The sequence below is a fragment of the Chrysemys picta genome, chromosome 4 (assembly GCF_011386835.1).
Source record: "Chrysemys picta bellii isolate R12L10 chromosome 4, ASM1138683v2, whole genome shotgun sequence".
In the NCBI taxonomy this organism is placed as follows: Eukaryota; Metazoa; Chordata; order Testudines; family Emydidae; genus Chrysemys; species Chrysemys picta.
Genome location: NC_088794.1, coordinates 7,402,156 through 7,420,455, shown reverse-complemented (window position 1 = coordinate 7,420,455; position 18,300 = coordinate 7,402,156). Strand labels below are relative to the sequence as shown.

At 50.8% G+C, this 18,300-nt stretch overlaps 1 pseudogene; it reads left to right on the top strand.

The window, feature by feature from the left end:
- Positions 1-946: 946 nt before the first annotated feature.
- The window catches only part of LOC101948131 (integrin alpha-D-like), a 36,473-nt pseudogene continuing 19,119 nt past the window's right edge, over positions 947-18,300 (top strand).

Sequence of the window (18,300 nt, the reverse complement as noted above, 5' to 3'; positions counted from 1 at the left end):
ACCTGCTCTCCCCAAACGCTGATGAGGTCCAGCACCTCGGCATTGCTCCATGCTGGGGATCGCGTGGAGGCATGGTCACCTGGAAAGATGTGCTGAGAGCACTCTACGGAAGGGGACTTTCAAATTTCCAGGAGAATTTAAAGGCTGGGTCTGACGGTTGGTCACCTGAGGCCAGGGCAGTAGAGTTCAAACTGATGACCAGAGTGGCTAGAACAGGCATTGTGGGACAAGTCCTGGAGGTCCATCAGAGCGCAGTAATAGACCAGGGCATCCACACTGGCACTGCAGTACTTCAGCCCAGGCGCAGAAAGCTCTGTGCCTCTCGTGGAGGTGGATTACGAGGGGCGCTCCAGCCACAGGGTCTGGGCGCTCTAATTGCCTTGCCAGTGTGGACACCTCAGGAGTTATGGCGCCCAGGGCTGATTTAATGCGCTCCAACTTCCTAGTGTAGACAAGGCCTAGATCCCCTCCAGAGGAAGACTCACCAGGCTGCAGCAGCCATAAAACAAGCATAGGAGGAGGTGGATGGGTGGATATTAAGACCCAGGGGTGCCCCAAATTTTCAGGTGCTCTGCCCTATTCAGCTGCATATTCTGTGTATGCCCAAGTATAGCCCTGAGTTCGTGAGTGTGTCTGTTTAGCTGTGTGCATATCTCACTGCAGGTGTGTTTCCAATTGTGTATCTGTTGTCTGTCTCAGTGTAGCTGTGTGTGTCTGTGTCTCTGTCCAGTTGTCTGTTTGGCAGGCTGCATGTGTGTTTGTTTCAGGTTAGGTGTGTGCACAGTATTTTCTCCAAGATTTGAAACTAGAGGGTGTTTGAATTGACAAAGGATGGGGGGGGAGGAAGGGTGGAAAATCTAGCTGACCAATAGCATGGAGGGGGAGGGGGATGGGGCAGCTCAGTGTGTGTGTGTTTGATGGTTTTATTTGTTTGTTTTTCATCTGTCTCCACACAGCTGTGTGTGTGTCTGACTCGTCGGGTGTGTCAGTGTAGTTGACTTTCCCCCCCCATCTTCTCCATTCTATTCCCGCCCTATAACACTGTGAGTCCCCGCTCCACCCCTGGCAGTGTTTCTCTCTTTTCAGATACCACTTCTCTTTCCTCTGCATTCTGCTGCCTCCTCTCCAGGCAGCGCCCTTGAACCTCTCACGTCCTACGAGAGCATCCACGCTCCATAGACACCCCTCACCCAGTGCAGGATGGACCCCCTGCCTCTGCTCCTCTACCTGTGTGCAGGTAAGTGCCAGCCAGAGGGACTGGGGAAAGCTGGGCTCCTCCACATGGGTGCCCAGTGAGTACCCCTCTGGCAGGGGGATGGGGGCAGTTGGATGCTCAGGACTCTTGGGTCCTTTCCTTGGCTGGCTGTGGGAGAGGAGTGGGGTAGGTGGGTTACAGCAGGAGGCCTGTGCATCAGGACTCCTCGGCTCTGGGAGAGGAATTGAGCTCTAGTGTCTTGTGTGGGGGAGAGCTGGTAATCAGGACTCCTGGGTTCAGTTCCCTCTGTGTTCTGTTCCCCCCCAGACTCTCTGGGATGGGAGTGGGTCACAGGTGTGACTCCCTTTCTCTGTGGGAGCATGTCTGCTCGGTAGGATGTGGGGGGAGGGTCCAGCAGGTGTGAAGTGGATGCAGTGTTTGCAATTGTGCAATCCTGCTGTAAAACCACAGCCACTTCCTCCTGCTTCAATGTCACGTCTCTCCTGTGTGGCCTGGACCCATCAGGGAATGGAGGGGGGCAGACTTTGGGGTGGCTAAGGATGAGGGGGATGGGATGGGAAGGGAAGGGGGGACAGACTGGGGGATGGGGGTTGAAAGGAGGATGCCACCTCAGCTCCTCCCCCACCCTCAGCTCCTTTGCCCCCACCCAACCAACCCCATATCTGGTCCTCCTATAGCCCTGGAGGGTCTCAGCTGTGGCTCCCACAATACAAGCTTACCAGGCCACCCTGCACTAATTGATAGAATCAGCAGAGAGACCAAGAACTGCCTGGGTGAAGTTGCTTCCGGTGCTATGTAATATATGGAGCTATACCTATCTCCTAGAGCTGGAAGGGACCCTGAAAGTAGTAGCAGGACCAAGTAGTGATTTTGCCCCAGATCCCTAAGTGGACCCCCAAGGATTGAACTCACAACGCTGTGTTTAGCAGACCAATGCTCAAACCACTGAGCTATCCCTCCCCCCTACTGAGCGATCCCTCCCCCCTGTGCGGTGGCCAATCCTTGGATGCTAAGCAGAGGAATCTCGTGTAGGAGCGGAGAGGTTATTTTACCTCTGTATTTGGTCCTGGTGCGACCTCTGCTGGACTCCTGTGGCCAGTTCTGGAGCCCAGAGTGCAAGAAGGATGTTGATAAATTCGAGAGGGTTCAGAGAACAGCCATGAGAATGACTGAAACATTAGAAAACCTCCCTGATAGGCTCAAGGCGCTCAATCGATCACTATTTAGATGAATGAAGTGAAGACTAAGGAGTGCTTATCTCAGTCTATGAATACCTACCGGGGAACAAATGTTTGATGATGGACTCTTTAGTCTAGCACAACCGTTCTCAACCACGGGTGCACGGCCCAAAGGGAGTCCGCGAGCCCTTTCAAGGGGGCTGCGGGGCTCTGTCATCCCCCTGCGAGGCTGAAGCTGGGGGAGGTGCGGGGCTGAATCCCTTTTTCTTGGTGCCCCCCTGTGGGGCTGAGACAGGGGGAGGTGCAGGGCTGAATCCCTGAGCGCCAGTGCTCCCTGTGGGGCAGAAGCCCTGAGTGCTTGGGCAGTATTGGGGACATGGGGGCTTTGCCCCCCCCCCAACTGCAGCACAAAATCAGGGCAGTCCCAGGGCAGCTCCACACCTTCCCCCACTCCCCACCCCTGGCCAGCTCAGAGGCGGGAAGCCAGAGCCCGGCAATGTGGGACAGCTGCTGCTCTGACTGGTGCATGGAGCAGGCAGCAGTCCTGCCTCTCCTGCTGGTGCCCTAGACTGAAGCTCCGAGCCCCCTTTGCTCCCACAGTGGCAGCCGATAAGAGACCCCAGGTCTGGGGCTGGCAGACCCCTCTGGGAACAGGGACCGCAGGGGAGTCCTCCCAGCACAGTCTCTAATACCCCTCTCCCTACACCTTGAACTACCCCCCCTGCCCACACACAGCCCCTAACTACCCTCTCCCTGCACCCTGAGCTATGCCCTCCCTGCATCCTCAGCTACTCCCTCCCTGCATCTTGATTTACCCCCATGCCCACACAGAGCCCCAACTACCCTCTTCCTGCACCTTAAGCTGTTTTCAAACTTTTTGAGCTAAGCTCCCCACTTGCTATGTGGAGCTCGAGCCCCATTGTCCCCTGTCTCCCCGCAATAGACGTCAAACTACACCTGTGCCCAAGGCCCCTCTGCCCCCCCCCCCCCGCCCCCGGGCCCTGGAATTTTTATAGCATGTTGAGGGGGGTCTCAGAGAGAAAAAGGATGAGAACCCCTGGTTTAGAATATACAGTTCTAACACAATCCAATGGCTTGGGAGTTGAAGCTAGACAAATTTAGACTGGAAATAAGGTGTATCATTTTTAACAGCGAGAGTAATTAGTGACTGCAACAATTTACCAAGGGTCGTGGTGGATTCCCTTGTTGGGATATAATATGTAATCTGATATCCTCTATGGGGGCCTAGTGTGGCTGTTGTGTGTTTGAAACTGAAGTGCATGACCTGCATTTTGGCAAAAAGACTAATGACATCACAAAGTGATTTATGTCTAAATCTGCTCAATTAAAAAAATAAACCTTCCAGTTCACCATGGTCAAATATTAAAATAAAATAAAAAAGACCACCCCAAAAATTAACAGTCCATCATTAGCATCATGTTTTTAAGAAATGGTCTTCCAAGCTTTACAGTTTTTCCAACTTTAATGTTGCATCTTATGGTTATACTATTTGTATTAATAATTTTATTAACCTTTATTATGTTATGTTTATAGTGCCAAATAAAAAAGCAACAAAAAGTTCTAAGGAAAATAATATATAAAATTAAATGGCTTGCAAAATTATAAAGTAATATAATAATTAATGGTATTAATCATGTATCAACATGGGGAATATTGAGATATAAAAAAACTATGTATCTATGTAACATGTTATAGGCCATGGGGTTTAGTGTGGCTGTCGTGTGTTTGAAAACTGTGTCTATGATCTGCATTTTGGCAACCAAAGCAAGAACTTAAAGGTTGAGCGGCTAAAACCTATTTGTACCAAACAACTTTGTTATATCCTTGGAAAAAATGAAGAATCAGCAGATAAGGAAATAACACCAGTGGAACTGTTATAAAAATGTGTAAAAATATAAAAAATGGCGTGCCTTGGATCATGGCAGCCTGCCCAAAATTGTCCCTTTAAAACAAAGGGTAAAGGGCCAAAACAACAAAAACAAAAAAAGAATAATGTCACAAAGTAAATTATAAATAAAAACTTCACACATTTGCAATTTAACATCTTTCAATAATCCAAATGTGGTGTGGTACTTGTAAACTCCCTGTATCTTGTAACTAAACTAAACCCCAACTAACCATAAAAACGTCTAACTAAGATCCATTTTGTAAACCATAAAAAGTATTTAAAGTATTATATACCAGCACTGTGTCCAGTATATGCCTGCTCCCCCATCCCGTAAAAAGGCCCCTGCTGAGTGTCTAACACCCTGTCACTGGAAATTTTAAATCAAGACTGAATCTTTTTCTAAATGTTCCAGTCTGGTTCAAACAGGCATTAATTCACAGAAGCTCTCTGGCTTGCATTACATAGGAAGTCAGACTAGATGCTCAAAGCGGTTCCTCCTGGCATTATGTTCTGTAATTCTATGAAGGCTGATCTGCCCCTGCTACCCTAAAGAAAGTGTTCGTCGCCTCCCCCTATGAATCCGGATCAGCAAGAGATAAATCAAGGGCTTCATTCACCAGTGCTAAATCTGTTCATGATACTTAGGCTTCACGTGGGAGTTTCTGCTGCTATGCAAATGAATGCATGGTATGATACATGTAAAATAGCCCTCAAGGGCTAGACAAAAGGGAAGCTTGAATGATCTGGGAGTCAGGACTCCTGGGCTCTATCCCCAGCTCTGAGAGGGGTGTGTGGTCTGGTGCTCAGTCTCAGAAAGGTTTTGGAATGAATTTGTTGAGGCTACAGCTAATGATGAGAGTTTACAGAGGGTATTCGAGGCTATTAACATCGGGTGGCCAAGACATTACATATCAACATGATCCAAGCTGACATGCTCACAAGAGGACATGAAAGACGCTTGGACATGGAGAAATGTAAGTGGAGAGCCGGAGAAATACGGTATTGGCCACAAATGAACAATGAGAGAGAGAGAAATTGTTAAAATGTGTAAAACGGGCCCCCAGTGCCAATCTAAACAGAGTAAAAGAGGCTATGTTGATAACCAATGAACAGTTCAGGGCATGGTCTAAAATTGGTGTGGCTCTATTTACATACAGAGGTGAGGACTATGTTTTGACACTGGATTATAATTCTCATTCTCCAGAGGTTGTTTTATTAGAAAATACCGCATCAAAACATGTTACAATGCACATGAAATCCATATTTTGCTGGCATGGAATCCCTGAAATTATTTGGCGCTGGGATGCAGCCACATCTGAGGTGGGGCATAGGAGCTGTTTGTACAGCGATTCGCTCATCCGGCACTGAAATGTGGGCATTTGTTGGGTCTCTTTGGGAGGGCATGGGGGTGTGTATAACTCTCCCCCTCCATGTGGCATGTGTGCTTGGTAGGATGTGGGCTGGGGATGGGGTTGGTGGGCAGGAAGTGGACGAGGTTGGCACAGTAATTGCTATAAAGCCACCACAGGTTCCTCCTGCTTCAAAGTCACGTCTGCTCTGTCTGTGAGGCTGGGACCTCGCAGGGCCTGGGGGAGGGCAGACTTTGTGGTGGCTGAGAATGAGGATGACAGACTTGGGGCTTTGAGGCACACTGGGAGACGGGGCCTAAGAAGGGGAAATTGGGGGTGCCTGCCCCCGCTCTCCAAGCACCCCCTTTTGTCCAGCCAGCCCGACAATTTTCCAACCCCGCCCTCCAACCCCACGATTCTGCACCCCACCTTGTCCCACATTTCCTCCTCCTAGCAATCTGGAGAGTCTTTACTGCCTCCAAGCCTAAAGGGGGCAGCTCCAAGCAGGGGACTCTGCTTCCCAGGTCCAGACTTGCAGGAATGGAGCAGGCGGGGGAAGGGAGAGGAGAGCAGAGCCTACTTGAGAGATTATTACACTCCCTACTTCTCTCCCACAATTACTCTCGGCCCTGCTGCCTACTTTGGAAGTCCTGATTGGCTGCCTGTCTCCAGGAGGTGGGGGATGTGGGGAAGGACAGCTGTCGGGGAGGGGTTTCTCCACTCACCCCCTTCTCCCAGCTGGTCCCATGGGGGAGCTTTGCATTGGGGGGAGTTAGCTACCCTGTGTGGTTGGGGTTCAGTGTAGCCATCCACTGGCTGTTTGGTGTTTTGTGTGTGACATGAGTTTGGAGGGTCTCAGCTCTGGCTCCTGCGACACAAACTTACCAATGCGATGCTGTGACCAAACGGGCTAATGCGATCTCTGTATGCGTGAACAGGGGACCCTCGAGTAGGAGCAGAGCGGTTATTTTCCTTCTGTATATGGCCTTGGTGTGACTGCTGCTGGAATAGTGTGTCCAGTTCAGGTGTCCACAATTCACGAAAGATGTCGATAAATTGGAGAGGGGTCAGAGAAGTGCCAGGAGACTAACGAAAGGATTGGAAAACCTGCCTCATAGTGATAGACTCAAGGAGCTCAGTCTAGTTAAGGGAAGGTTAAGGGCTGACTTAATCCCAGTCTGAGTAGCTATGAGGAGGACAAATATTTAACATTGGTCTCTTTAATCTAGCAGGTAAAGGTCTAACATGATCGAATGGCTGAAAGTTGACACTAGACAATCTAAGGCCATGTCTACACTAGCGATCTGACAGCAGCACAGCTGTACCGATGTAGCCGTGACAATGTAAGATCACTCGTGTAGCCATTCTGTGCTGATGGGTGAGAGCTCTCCGGTCAACGTAATTAAACAATCTCAATGAGCGGCGGTAGCTATGTCGACAGGAGGTGGTCTTCTGCCACCATCGCGTTCTGCATATTACCACTGATGCCGGTGAAGCTTATGTCGCTCAGGGGTGGTATTTTTCACATCCCTGAGTGACATAAGTTTTGCTGACATAAGTGGTAGTGTAGACATGGCCTTTGAAAATAAAGCCGACATTTTTAACAGAAAGTGTAATTCACCATTGGAACGGTTTGCCAAGAATTGTGGTGGATTCTTCATCACTGGACATTTTAAATCAAGATTGGACATTTTTCTGCAAGATATGCTCTGGTTCAATCAGGAATAAATGCAGGGGAAGTTCTCTGGCTTCTGTTATGCAGGAGGTCAAAATAGATGATCACAATGGTCCCTTCTAGCTGTAGCCTTTTATTTTATTTAAAGTACATTTTGTAATGTGGTGTGACACCACCATGGGTTTGGCTCTCGCGCCTACGGTTTCAAGATTAACAGAGTGAAAGTCACCTCTGTTACTTGCTTCAAATTGAGTCTCTAGGAACACATAAAGACCAAAGGTAATGACCATCTATAATTCACTAGTACAAAGTCTAGACTATTTTATAAGTTTTATTAAAGTTAATTATGATTACCCGAGCATATAGAAATTCTATACAGACCGATGCACAATTTACAAATATAGTTATACTCACATCCCTGACAATAGTGTTAGGGTCTGATGGGTCTCTCATGGCTTGATCATCAGTAGAGGGATGATTCTTACTGGAGTCTCCCAGAGGGAGCTCAGTTTTCCCATTCCGGGCATCCCCTTTTTATACTGTGATTCTGTCTACACCTACAATCTGTGTGTGTCCATAAAAGTGTCCAATCTCTTTTTCCTTATTGGTCTGTCTCCCCTGGAAACTTAATGAACCCCAATTTTCTATAAGCTGGGTAAGTTCCCTTTATTCTCATTAGCATTGACACACAAGCTGTATCCCATGGTTAAGACACATGTCTGAGACAGATGCACCTTTATGGTATTTTAATGATCTAATATTAATCTTCTGGGTAATTTTGCACAACAAAAGCTAAAATCCTGCAGGCTTTAACCTACAGGCTATGACATTTCAGCTTGTTTTAGTCATCTCTAGTACTTAGTTCAGTATTTAGAGTAATTAGCTTACACTTTTATAACCCTACAAATTAACTCTAGTTAACATAGAAAAGAATATATATGATATAACATAATCATAACATCATACAACAAGTGAATAATAACTAAAATCACTGGCTACATGGCCATAGAGTCTATCAATCTATGAAGACTGATCTGTCCCTTCTGTCCATACAGGAAGGGCATCTGCTATGCATCAGCATCAGGAAAGCAGATGGAGATAAATCTAGGACTTCCTTCACCAGCGCTGAATCCACTCATGCCCTACCAAATTCACAGTCATGAAAAACATGACCCAGACTGTGAAATCTGGTCTTTTATGTGCTTTTACCTAATCCTATACAAATTTCATGGGGGAGACCAGCATTTCTCAAACTGGGGGTCCTGACCCAAAAGGCTGTTGCAGGGGAGTCACAGGGTTATTTTAGGGGGGTCACAGTAGTGCCACTCTTACTTCTGTGCTGCCTTCAGAGCTGGGTGGCTAGAGAGGAACGGCTGTTGGCCAGATGCCCAGCTCTGAAGGCAGCGCCGCCTCCAACAGCCGCACAGGAGTAAGGGTAGCAGTGCCACAGCCCCCCCCCCATAACATTTCGACCCCCCCACCCCCATAACTCCTTTTGTGTGAGGACCCCTTCAATTACAACACTGTGAAATTTCAGATTTAAAGAGCTGAAATCATGAAATTTATGATATTTAAAATCCGGTGACCGTGAAATTGACCAAAATGGACTTTGAATTTCGTAGTGCTCGACTCATGATATTTATATTTAAATGGGAGTGTCTGGCAGTGGCGCTATGCAAATGAATGTGGGGAATGATTTGCATCAAATAGCCCTTGAGGGCTAGACAGCCGGGAGCAGGTGGTGAGGAGCTGGGAGTCAGGACGCCTGGGTTCTATCCCTGGCTTTGGGAGAGGAGTGGGATTTGGTGGGTTAGAGTAGCGGGCTGGAATTCAGTCCCATAGCCAGAAAGCCCCAACCACTGGCCTGGTCTCCATAGGGGAAGCTCTAACTGGTGACTGTTTAACCCTGCAGTGCTGGCACCGAGCCGTGGATTCAGCGTGGACGTGGAGGGACCCATCACCTTCCAGGAGGCAGCAGAGGGGTTTGGGCAGAGCGTCTTGCAGTTCGGGAATTCCAGCACTGGGGGGTAAGGGCTGAACGTGGGACCCCACAAGACTTGTGCCCAATGCTGAGGGGCATTTCTGACTGGGCTGCCTCCCCTGGGCCTCAGTCCCCTGGGTGTGTGGGCCATCCCCTAGCCCCCCATACTTTTTTCCCGCAGGCTGATTGTTTGGGCCCCGCTGCAGACAGGAAACGTGAATGAAACCGGCAAAGTCTACAAGTGCGACCCGGGCTCCAGATGCTGCCAGGAGATCCCCATCCAGAGTAGGGGCAACCTGTACTGTGGGGGGCAGCAATAGGATTGGGGTGGGAGTCAGGACTCTTGCGTTCTGTGACCATTTCTGAGAGTGGGGGGTGGGGCTGGGAGCCAGGACTCCTGGGTTCTATTCCCAGCTGTGTGTGTGTGTGTGGGGGGGGGGTCTAGTGGTTATAGCAGGGGGAGCTGGGAGTCAGGAATTCTTGGTTCTATCCTCTGCTCTGGGACAGGAATGGAGTTTATCTGCTCAGCCTGGTGTGCATCTCTCCTCTGTCAGGGACCCCTGATGCCATGAACATGTCCCTCGGTTTGTCTCTGGCTGCTCGAGGCTCCCAGTTCCTGGTAGGTACCACACTCTAATGAGATGGGTGCTGGGACTGGGGTCCCACATTTTCTCCCTCATCATTCCAGGGGACAGCTCCCTCCCCAAACCCCAGTACTCATGGATGGTAGTAATTGGGCAGCGTCAGCATGACTGGAGCAATGGTACAGAGGTGACAATTGGGTGACGTCCCCATGACTACATGATAACTGTGCGAGGGCTGTTGGTAACTCCTGTAACTGGAGTGGTGGTAGAACGATGCCGTGGGGAATGGTGGTAGCCAGGTATCCTCACTTTGGTTACAGTGAAGGCGAGGTGATGTTGTAAGGATGGAGGTAAACTGGCTGTTGTTGCCATGGTGACAGTGACTGTGAGCTGAGGTAGCAGGAAGTGTTGTAACTTGGTTCCCGCCATGGCGACAGTGACTGTGCATGGACATAGCAGGGAGCATGGCAAGCGGGTGACATTCCCATGACAACAGTGACTGGACACTGCTATAGCAGGGACTGTGGTAAGCATGTGATGGCCCCGTGGGGTCCCAAGGTCCTGTCTGCCTCAAGGGGACCGCTGCCCTGGCAGGCCCTTTCCCTGCATATCCATGGGGGGAGGCTCAGGCCCCAGGCTCTATCCCACACCCTCAGTGCTCTATTCAAAGGGGTACCCCATGCTGCACCGGGTCTGTGCGGAGAACATGTATGTCAGCCACTACTGCTTCCCTCTGCAGCAGAGCTTCTCGCAACTCCAGCACATCCTGGACACCCAGCCAGGTAAGGGGTGACACAGGGGTGTGTGTGGGGGGACTTACACCTGGGTTCACAGGTGGGTACATGGACCATGGGGATGTGGAGGGGAGATGAGTCTAGAGGGGCCCAGGGTCTGATGGGGAGTGGGATAGCAGGTTAGGTGGGCCCATTGGTTTGATTCAGGATGTCAGTAGGAGCTGGGAGTCAGGACTCCTGGGTTCTGTCCCAGCTCTGGGAGGCGGGTGGGGTGTATTCTTTTCATCCCAGTGCATGTCATGCTCTACTCTCAGGACCTCTCCATGGCAGGGACGGGATGAAGTTACGACAGAGGGGCCGAGGGGTCTGATCAGGGTGGTTGCAGGGGGCGGGATATCAGGTTAGATGCGCCCATTGGTCTGGTCTAGCTCTTTCTGAACGGTTTCCCATGTTTGTGGAGTTGAGTCAGGACGTACTTCATTCCCGTCCCTCTCAGAGTGCCCCAAACATGTCACAGACATAGCGCTCCTCATCGACGGCTCGGGCAGCATCGCACGTGAGGACTTTGGAAAGATGAAGACGTTTCTCTCTGAGATCATGAAGCGTTTCTGCGGCAACGACACGCAGGTAACGGGAAGAGGCTGAACCCTCACTAGTTACCCTGCCCCTCGCAGTCAGTGCTGGCCTCAGTGCGGCACTAGGGGGCGCTGTGGTGCAGGGAACAACAATGGATTTTGCATCCAAAACCAGGAAAAAATTCCTGCAGAACCAGCTACATCCTGGTCGCCTGCCCCAGCCCTTAACTGAATCTGATTCCTGCTTTTCTGACCCTCCACCCCGGGGTTGTTTTTCTCTCTTTTCCCCATCTCCTGCAGTTCGCCCTCATGCAGTACTCAAACACATTTAGAGAGCACTTCGACTTCTTACAGTACAGGAGGAGTCGAGACCCCGATCACCTCCTCGCGTCTGTCGTACAACTCATGGGAGCGACGCACACGGCCAGTGCCATCCGGAAAGTGGTGTAGGTATTGCCCTCCTCCCCATGCTGATGCCACAGGGAATGGGCTGTAAGGATATGGAAGCTAAGGGACAGGGGCTTGGGACTCCTGGATTCTATCCTCATCTGTGGGAGAGGAATGGGGACTAGTAGGTTAAAGTGGGGTGGGGATGCTGGGAGCCAGGACTCTGGCGTTCTATTGCCAGCTCTGAGCCTCTGTTGCTGTGTGACTTTAAGCAAGTCATGTCCCCGCCCTGTGCCTCAGTTTCCCCATCAGTAAAATGGGGACATGACAGCGACCTCCTTTGTAAAGGACTTTGAGATCTGCAATGCCAAAGCAGTGGATGATGGCTACATGTTATTACATATTTTGGGGGGAGGGATAGCTCAGAGGTTTGAGCATGGGCCTGCTAAACTCAGGGTTGTGAGTTCAATACTTGAGGGGGCCATTTAGGGATCGGGAACCAAATCAGTACTTGGTCCTGCTAGTGAAGGCAGGGGGCTGGACTCAATGACCTTTCAGGGTCCCTTCCAGTTCTATGAGATAGGTATATCTCCATATATTATTATTACATATCAATAACCCTCCCATGCATTCTTCACCCCCCACTTTTCCAGGCAGGAGCTTTTCACCTCTTCGAAAGGAGCTCGGGATGAAGCCACAAAGGTTCTCATTGTGATCACAGATGGAGAGAAATCTGGAGACCCGCTTTCTTATTCAGACGTCATCCCCGAGGCTGAGAGAGCTGGAATCATCCGCTACGCCATCGGGGTGAGCCGCGGCTGTGCGGAGAACTAGTGTGGATCTGAGACTGAGCCCATGTCCAGGTTCCCACCAGATAAGGGAGAAGAACTGACCCTGGGTTGTAACCGGGTCAACGTGTGACATTATAGGAGAGCTGGAGCTCCTCTGTTGTTCAGGTTGAGCGGAGCTTCCTAGTTAGAGGTTGGGTTTTCTGCCTGCCCTACGGTCCATGTGCTGACTCAGATTGTCATAAAATTTGGTTTGCCTCATGGGGATGCAGGTTAAGATTAGTGGTCTAAATTTGGGATCATTTGAAAAAGGGGTTTCTGAGATACAGCCCCCCCTCTGTTAAACAGCAAAGTCACCCGGTTCTTATCAAGTCTTTTTTGCACCCCGTGGGGCTCAAACAACGGCTCTGATCCTCCCCAAACTGGTGTCAGGCACTTGACATTTATCTCCATTAAACTGCTGAGCCAAAGAGATTGAAATGAGCATCAGCAGCAAGACAATGGGCAAGTTTACATGACACACTGAACTCGAATTAAGTTATGTGGTCACACAGCCACCACAGTAGTTAAATCGGTTTTTCGCGTCCACATTACTCTCCTGTCGGCGGTGCGTATCCTCACCGGGGCCCTTGTACTGATTTAACTGTCAGTGCAGGGCATTTTGGGGCTGAAGCCCCACCGCCTGGGGCCAGAAACCGGAGCCTTAGGCTACGTAAGTCACACAGTGCCTATATGGACACTGCATCAACCTAACTACATTGAGCTAAAGCAACGCCTCTTGTGGAAGTGGAGTTATGAAGTTGGTGCAGTGGGCGAGTTACATGGGTGGGAGCTACATTTTAGCAAGGCCACTTACAGAGGTAGGTCGACGTTAGCTGCCTTTCATCAACAAACTCAGGTTTAGGGTCATAAATTCCCAGGCCAGAAGGGACTTTTGCGATGATCTAGTCTGAGCTCCCATGTAGCACAGGCCAGAGAACTGCCCCAAATAATCCCTTTTAGAACCAGAGAAAATATTTTAGAAAATCAGCCAGTCTTGTGTTAAATATTGCCAGGGATGGAGACTCCACTGCGGCCCATGGTGAGCTGCTCCAATGGTTAATTCCTTTCATGGTTAAACTTGATACCTTCTTTCCAAACTGAATGGGTAAAAATTCCGCTTCCAGCCATTGAACCTTGTTAGACCTTTGTCTGCTGCTTCTGTCGGGCCCAGCGATGGGAGGTGCCTGACTCCACCTCTGAATCGACTGCACGCAACCCACCCAGACTAAAATGGTGGTCTGAGCCCTTCACCCCTTGCCCTGAGACATCCCCTGGAGACATTGCAACATTCACCCCTCACTACATCCTGGAGATTGAGTCATGCAAGGCCCCAGAGTGCTGACAATCCCCATGGCAAGAAGCTCTCTGTGCCCCACTGCTGATACAACTGACACAACTCGGTGTTGAAATGAGGCAGGCTTCATAACTCCAGGCTCCAGCAGCCCCCTTCCCCCCAACTCTCCTTGAGCCGTATCTCTCGAGGGCCCAGCAGGGCTCAGGGCGGGTGGGTATTTGTCCAGGGCTCTTGGCTGTGACTGACTCCAATGCCCTGGTCTCCCCTGTACCTCCTTCTACTCCATTAAGGTCGGCCAGGCCTTCTCCAGCGCTGCTGCCCAACGGGAGCTCCAGGAGATCGCCTCTGAGCCCAGGAACGAGCACGTCTTCCGGGTGGACAATTTCGACGCCCTCCAGGGCATCCAGAGCCAGCTGCAGGAGAAGATCTTCACCTTCAAAGGTAACAGAGCTGGGGCAGGGGCCACAGTGGCCCTGGGGCTCTAGAAATGGGTTTTCAAGGTCGAGATGGCCGGCATATTGGGCTGCATTAGTAGGAGCATTGGCAGCAGATCGAGGGAAGTAATTATTCCCCTCTATTTGGCACTGGTGAGGTCACATCTGGAGTATTTCATCCAGTTTTGGGCCCCCCACTACAGAAAGGACATGGGCAAATTGGAAAGAGTCCAGCGGAGGTCAACGAAAATGATTAAGGGGTTGGGGCACATGTCTTAGGAGGAGAGGCTGAGGGAACTGAGATTATTTAGTCTGCAGAAGAGAAGAGTGAGGGGGGATTCGATAGCAGCCTTCAACTACCTGAAGGGGGTTCCAAAGAGGATGGAGCTCGGCTGTTCTTAGTGGTGGCAGATGACAGAACAAGGAGTAATGGTCTCAAGTTGCAGTGGGGGAGGTCTAGGTTGGATATTAGGAAACACTATTTCACTAGGAGGGTGGTGAAGCACTGGAATGGGTTACCTAGGGAGGTGGTGGAATCTCCATCCTTAGAGGTTTGTAAGATCCGGCTTGACAAAGCTCTGACTGGGATGATTTAGTTGGGGATTGGTCCTGCTTTGAGCAGGGGGTTGGACTAGATGACCTCCTGAGGTCTCTTCCAACCCTGATATTCTATGATTCTGTGGGCCGAGGAGAAGCTGGGAATCCAGAGCTGGGAGTGGTGGGAGCCTATGAATGGTCCAGTGGGATATACCTGTACGGGAGCAGTGGGAAGCTGAGTTTCCACAACGTACCCAGAACCTCTGGGGACATGAATGATGCTTACCTGGGTAAGAACAACCCCAAAGATTTCCCCTTACCTATTTAAACAGCCCCTGCTCCTCACCCCAGAGGTGGCTCCAACTTAGTTCTGGGAAAGGGATCTCCGTGTAGCAGTTGGGAGTCAGGAATTCTCAATTTTATCCTCCGCTTTGGGACAGGAGTGGAGTTGATTTGCTCAGCCTGGTGTGCATCTCTCCTCTTTCAGGGCCCCCCGATGCCATGAATATGTCCCTTGGTTTGTCTCTGGCTGCTCAAGACTCCGAGTTCCAGGTAGGTACCACACTCTAATGAGATGGGTGCTGGGACTGGGGTCCCACATTTTCTCCCTCATTGTTACAGAGGACAGCTCCCTCCCGAAACCCCACTACTTATGAATGGTAGTAACTGGGTTGCATCAGTGTGGCTGGTGGAATGGTGCAGAGGTGACAATTGAGTGACATCCCCATGACTACACAATAAGTGTGAGAGGGCTGTTGGTAACTCCTGTAACTGGAGGAGTGGTACAACGATGCAGTGGGGAATGGTGGTAGCCAGGTGTCCTCACTTTGGCTACAGTGATTGTGAAGTGATGTTGTCGGGGATGGAGGCAACTGGCTGATGTTGCCATGGTGACAGTGACTGTGTGCTGAGGTAGCAGGAAGAGTTGGAACTTGGTTGCTGCCATGGCTACAGTGACTGTGCATGGACATAGCAGGGAGCATGGCAACCGGGTGACATTGCCATTGCAACAGTGATTGGCCACTGCTGTAGCAGGGAGTGTGGTAAGCAGATGATGCCCCCGTGTGTCTCCCCTGTCTCCTCTCAGAGTTCAGTGCTGGGATCTGGGGTCCTGAGGTCCTGTCTGACTCGAGGGGGCCCCTGCCCTGGCAGGGCCTTTCCCTGCATATCCATAGTGGGGAGGTGTGGGGGAGGTATCAGGCCCCAGGCTCTCTTCCCCACCCTCAGTGCTCTGTATAGAGGGGCACCTACTGATCCTGTCCTTCTCGTGGCCCATGGTGCACCGGGCCTGTGGGGAGAACATGTACGTCAGTCACTACTGCTTCCCTCTGCAGCAGAGCTTCTCGCAACTCCAGCACATCCTGGACACCCAGCCAGGTGAGGGGTGACACAGGGGTGTGTATGGGGGGGACTTACACCCTGGGTTCGCGGGTGGGTACACGGACATTGGGGAGGTGGAGGGGAGATGAGTCCAGAGGGGCCCAGGGTCTGATGGGGAGTGGGATAGCAGGTTAGGTGGGCCCATAGGTTTGATTCAGGATGTCAGTAGGAGCTGGGAGTCAGGCCTCCTGGGTTCTGTCCCAGCTCTGGGAGGCGGGTGGGGTGTATTTTTTTCATCCCAGTGCATGTCATGCTCTACTCTCAGGACCTCTCCATGGCAGGGATGGGATGATGTTACGACAGAGGGGCCGAGGGGTCTGATCAGGGTGGTTGCAGGGGGCGGGATATCAGGTTAGATGCGCCCATTGGTTTGGCTCGAGCTCTTTCTGATGGGTTTCCCATGTTTGTGGAGTTGAGTCAGGATGTACTTCATTCCTGTCCCTCTCAGAGTGCCCCAAACATGTCGCAGACATAGCGCTCCTCATCGACGGCTCGGGCAGCATCGCACCTGTGGACTTTGGAAAGATGAAGACGTTTCTCTCTGAGATCATGAAGCATTTCCGCAACACCAACACGCAGGTAATGGGCAGAGGCTGAACCCTGACTACTTACCCTGCCCCTTGCAGTCAGTGCTGACCCCCATAACCCAGTGCGGCGCTAGGGGGTGCTGTGCTGCAGGGAGCAGCAATGGATTTTGCATCCAAAACCAGGAAAAAATTCCTGCAGAACCAGCTACATCCTGACCACCTGCCCCAGCCCTTAACTGAGTCTGATTCCTGCTTTTCTTACCCTCCACCCCTGGGGTTGTTTTTCTCTCTTCCCCCCTGTCTCCTGCAGTTCGCCCTCATGCAGTACTCGCACAGATTTAGAGAGCACTTCAACTTCTTACAGTACAGGACGAGTCGCGACCCCGATCGCCTCCTCAGTTCAGTCGTGCAGCTCACGGGAGCGACGCACACGGCCACAGCCATCCGGAAAGTGGTGTAGGTATTGCCCTCCTCCCCATGCTGACTCCACAGGGAATGGGCTGCAAGGATATGGAAGCTAAGGGACCAGGACTCAGGACTCCTGGGTTCTATTCCCAGCTGTGGGAGGGGACTGAAGACTAGAAGGTTAAAGCGGAGGGGGGGGATGCTGGGAGACAGGACTCTTCTATTGCCAGCTCTGAGCCTCTCTTGTGACATTAAGCAAGTCACAGCACCTCCCAGTGCCTCATTTTCCCCATCAGTAAAATGGGGACATGACACTGACCTCTTTTGTAAAGGTCTTTGAGATCTGCAATGCCAAAGCAGTGGACGAGCACTAGGTGTTACTAAGTATCAATAACCCTCCCATGCCTTCCCCACCCCACTTTTCCAGGCAGGAGCTGTTCACCTCTTGGAAAGGAGCTCGGGATGAGGCCACCAAGGTTCTCATTGTGATCACAGATGGGGAGAAAACTGGAGACCCACTTTCTTATTCGGACGTCATACCTGAGGCAGAGAGAGCTGGAATCATCCGCTACGCCATCGGGGTGAGCTGCGGCTGTGCAGAGAACTAGTATGGATCTTAGCCCCTGTCCACGTTCCCGTCAGATAAGGGAGAAGAACTGACCCTGGGTTGTAACCGGGTCAACGTGTGACTTTATAGGAGAGCTGGATCTCCTCTGTTGTTCAGGTTGAGCGGCACTGTCTAGTTAAAGTTTGGATTTTCTGCCTGCCCTACGGTCCATGAGCTGACTCAGATTGTCATAAAATTTGGTTTGCCTCATGGGGATGCAGGTTAAGATGAGTGGTCTAAATTTGGGATCATTTGAACAAGGGGTTTCTGAGATACAGCCCCCCAGTTAAACAGCAAAGTCACCCGGTTCTTATAAAATCTTTTTTGCAGCCCCCTGGGGCTCAAACAACGGCTCTGATCCTCCCCAAACTGATCTCAGTCACTTGACATTTATCTCTGTTAAACTGCTGAGCCAAAGAGACTGAAATGGGCATCAGCAGCAAGACAAATGGCAAGTTTACACGACGCACTTACGTAAGCCACACAGTGCCTATATGGACACTGCATCATCCTAATTACATTAACTAAAAGCAACGCCTCTTGCAGAAGTGGAGTTATGAAGTCGGTGCAGTGGGCGAGTTACATGGGTGGAAGATACATTTTAGTGTAGCCGCTTACAGAGTTAGGTCAACGTAAGCTGCCTTTCATCAACAAACTTGGGTTTAGAGTCATAGATTCCCAGGCCAGAAGGGACTTTT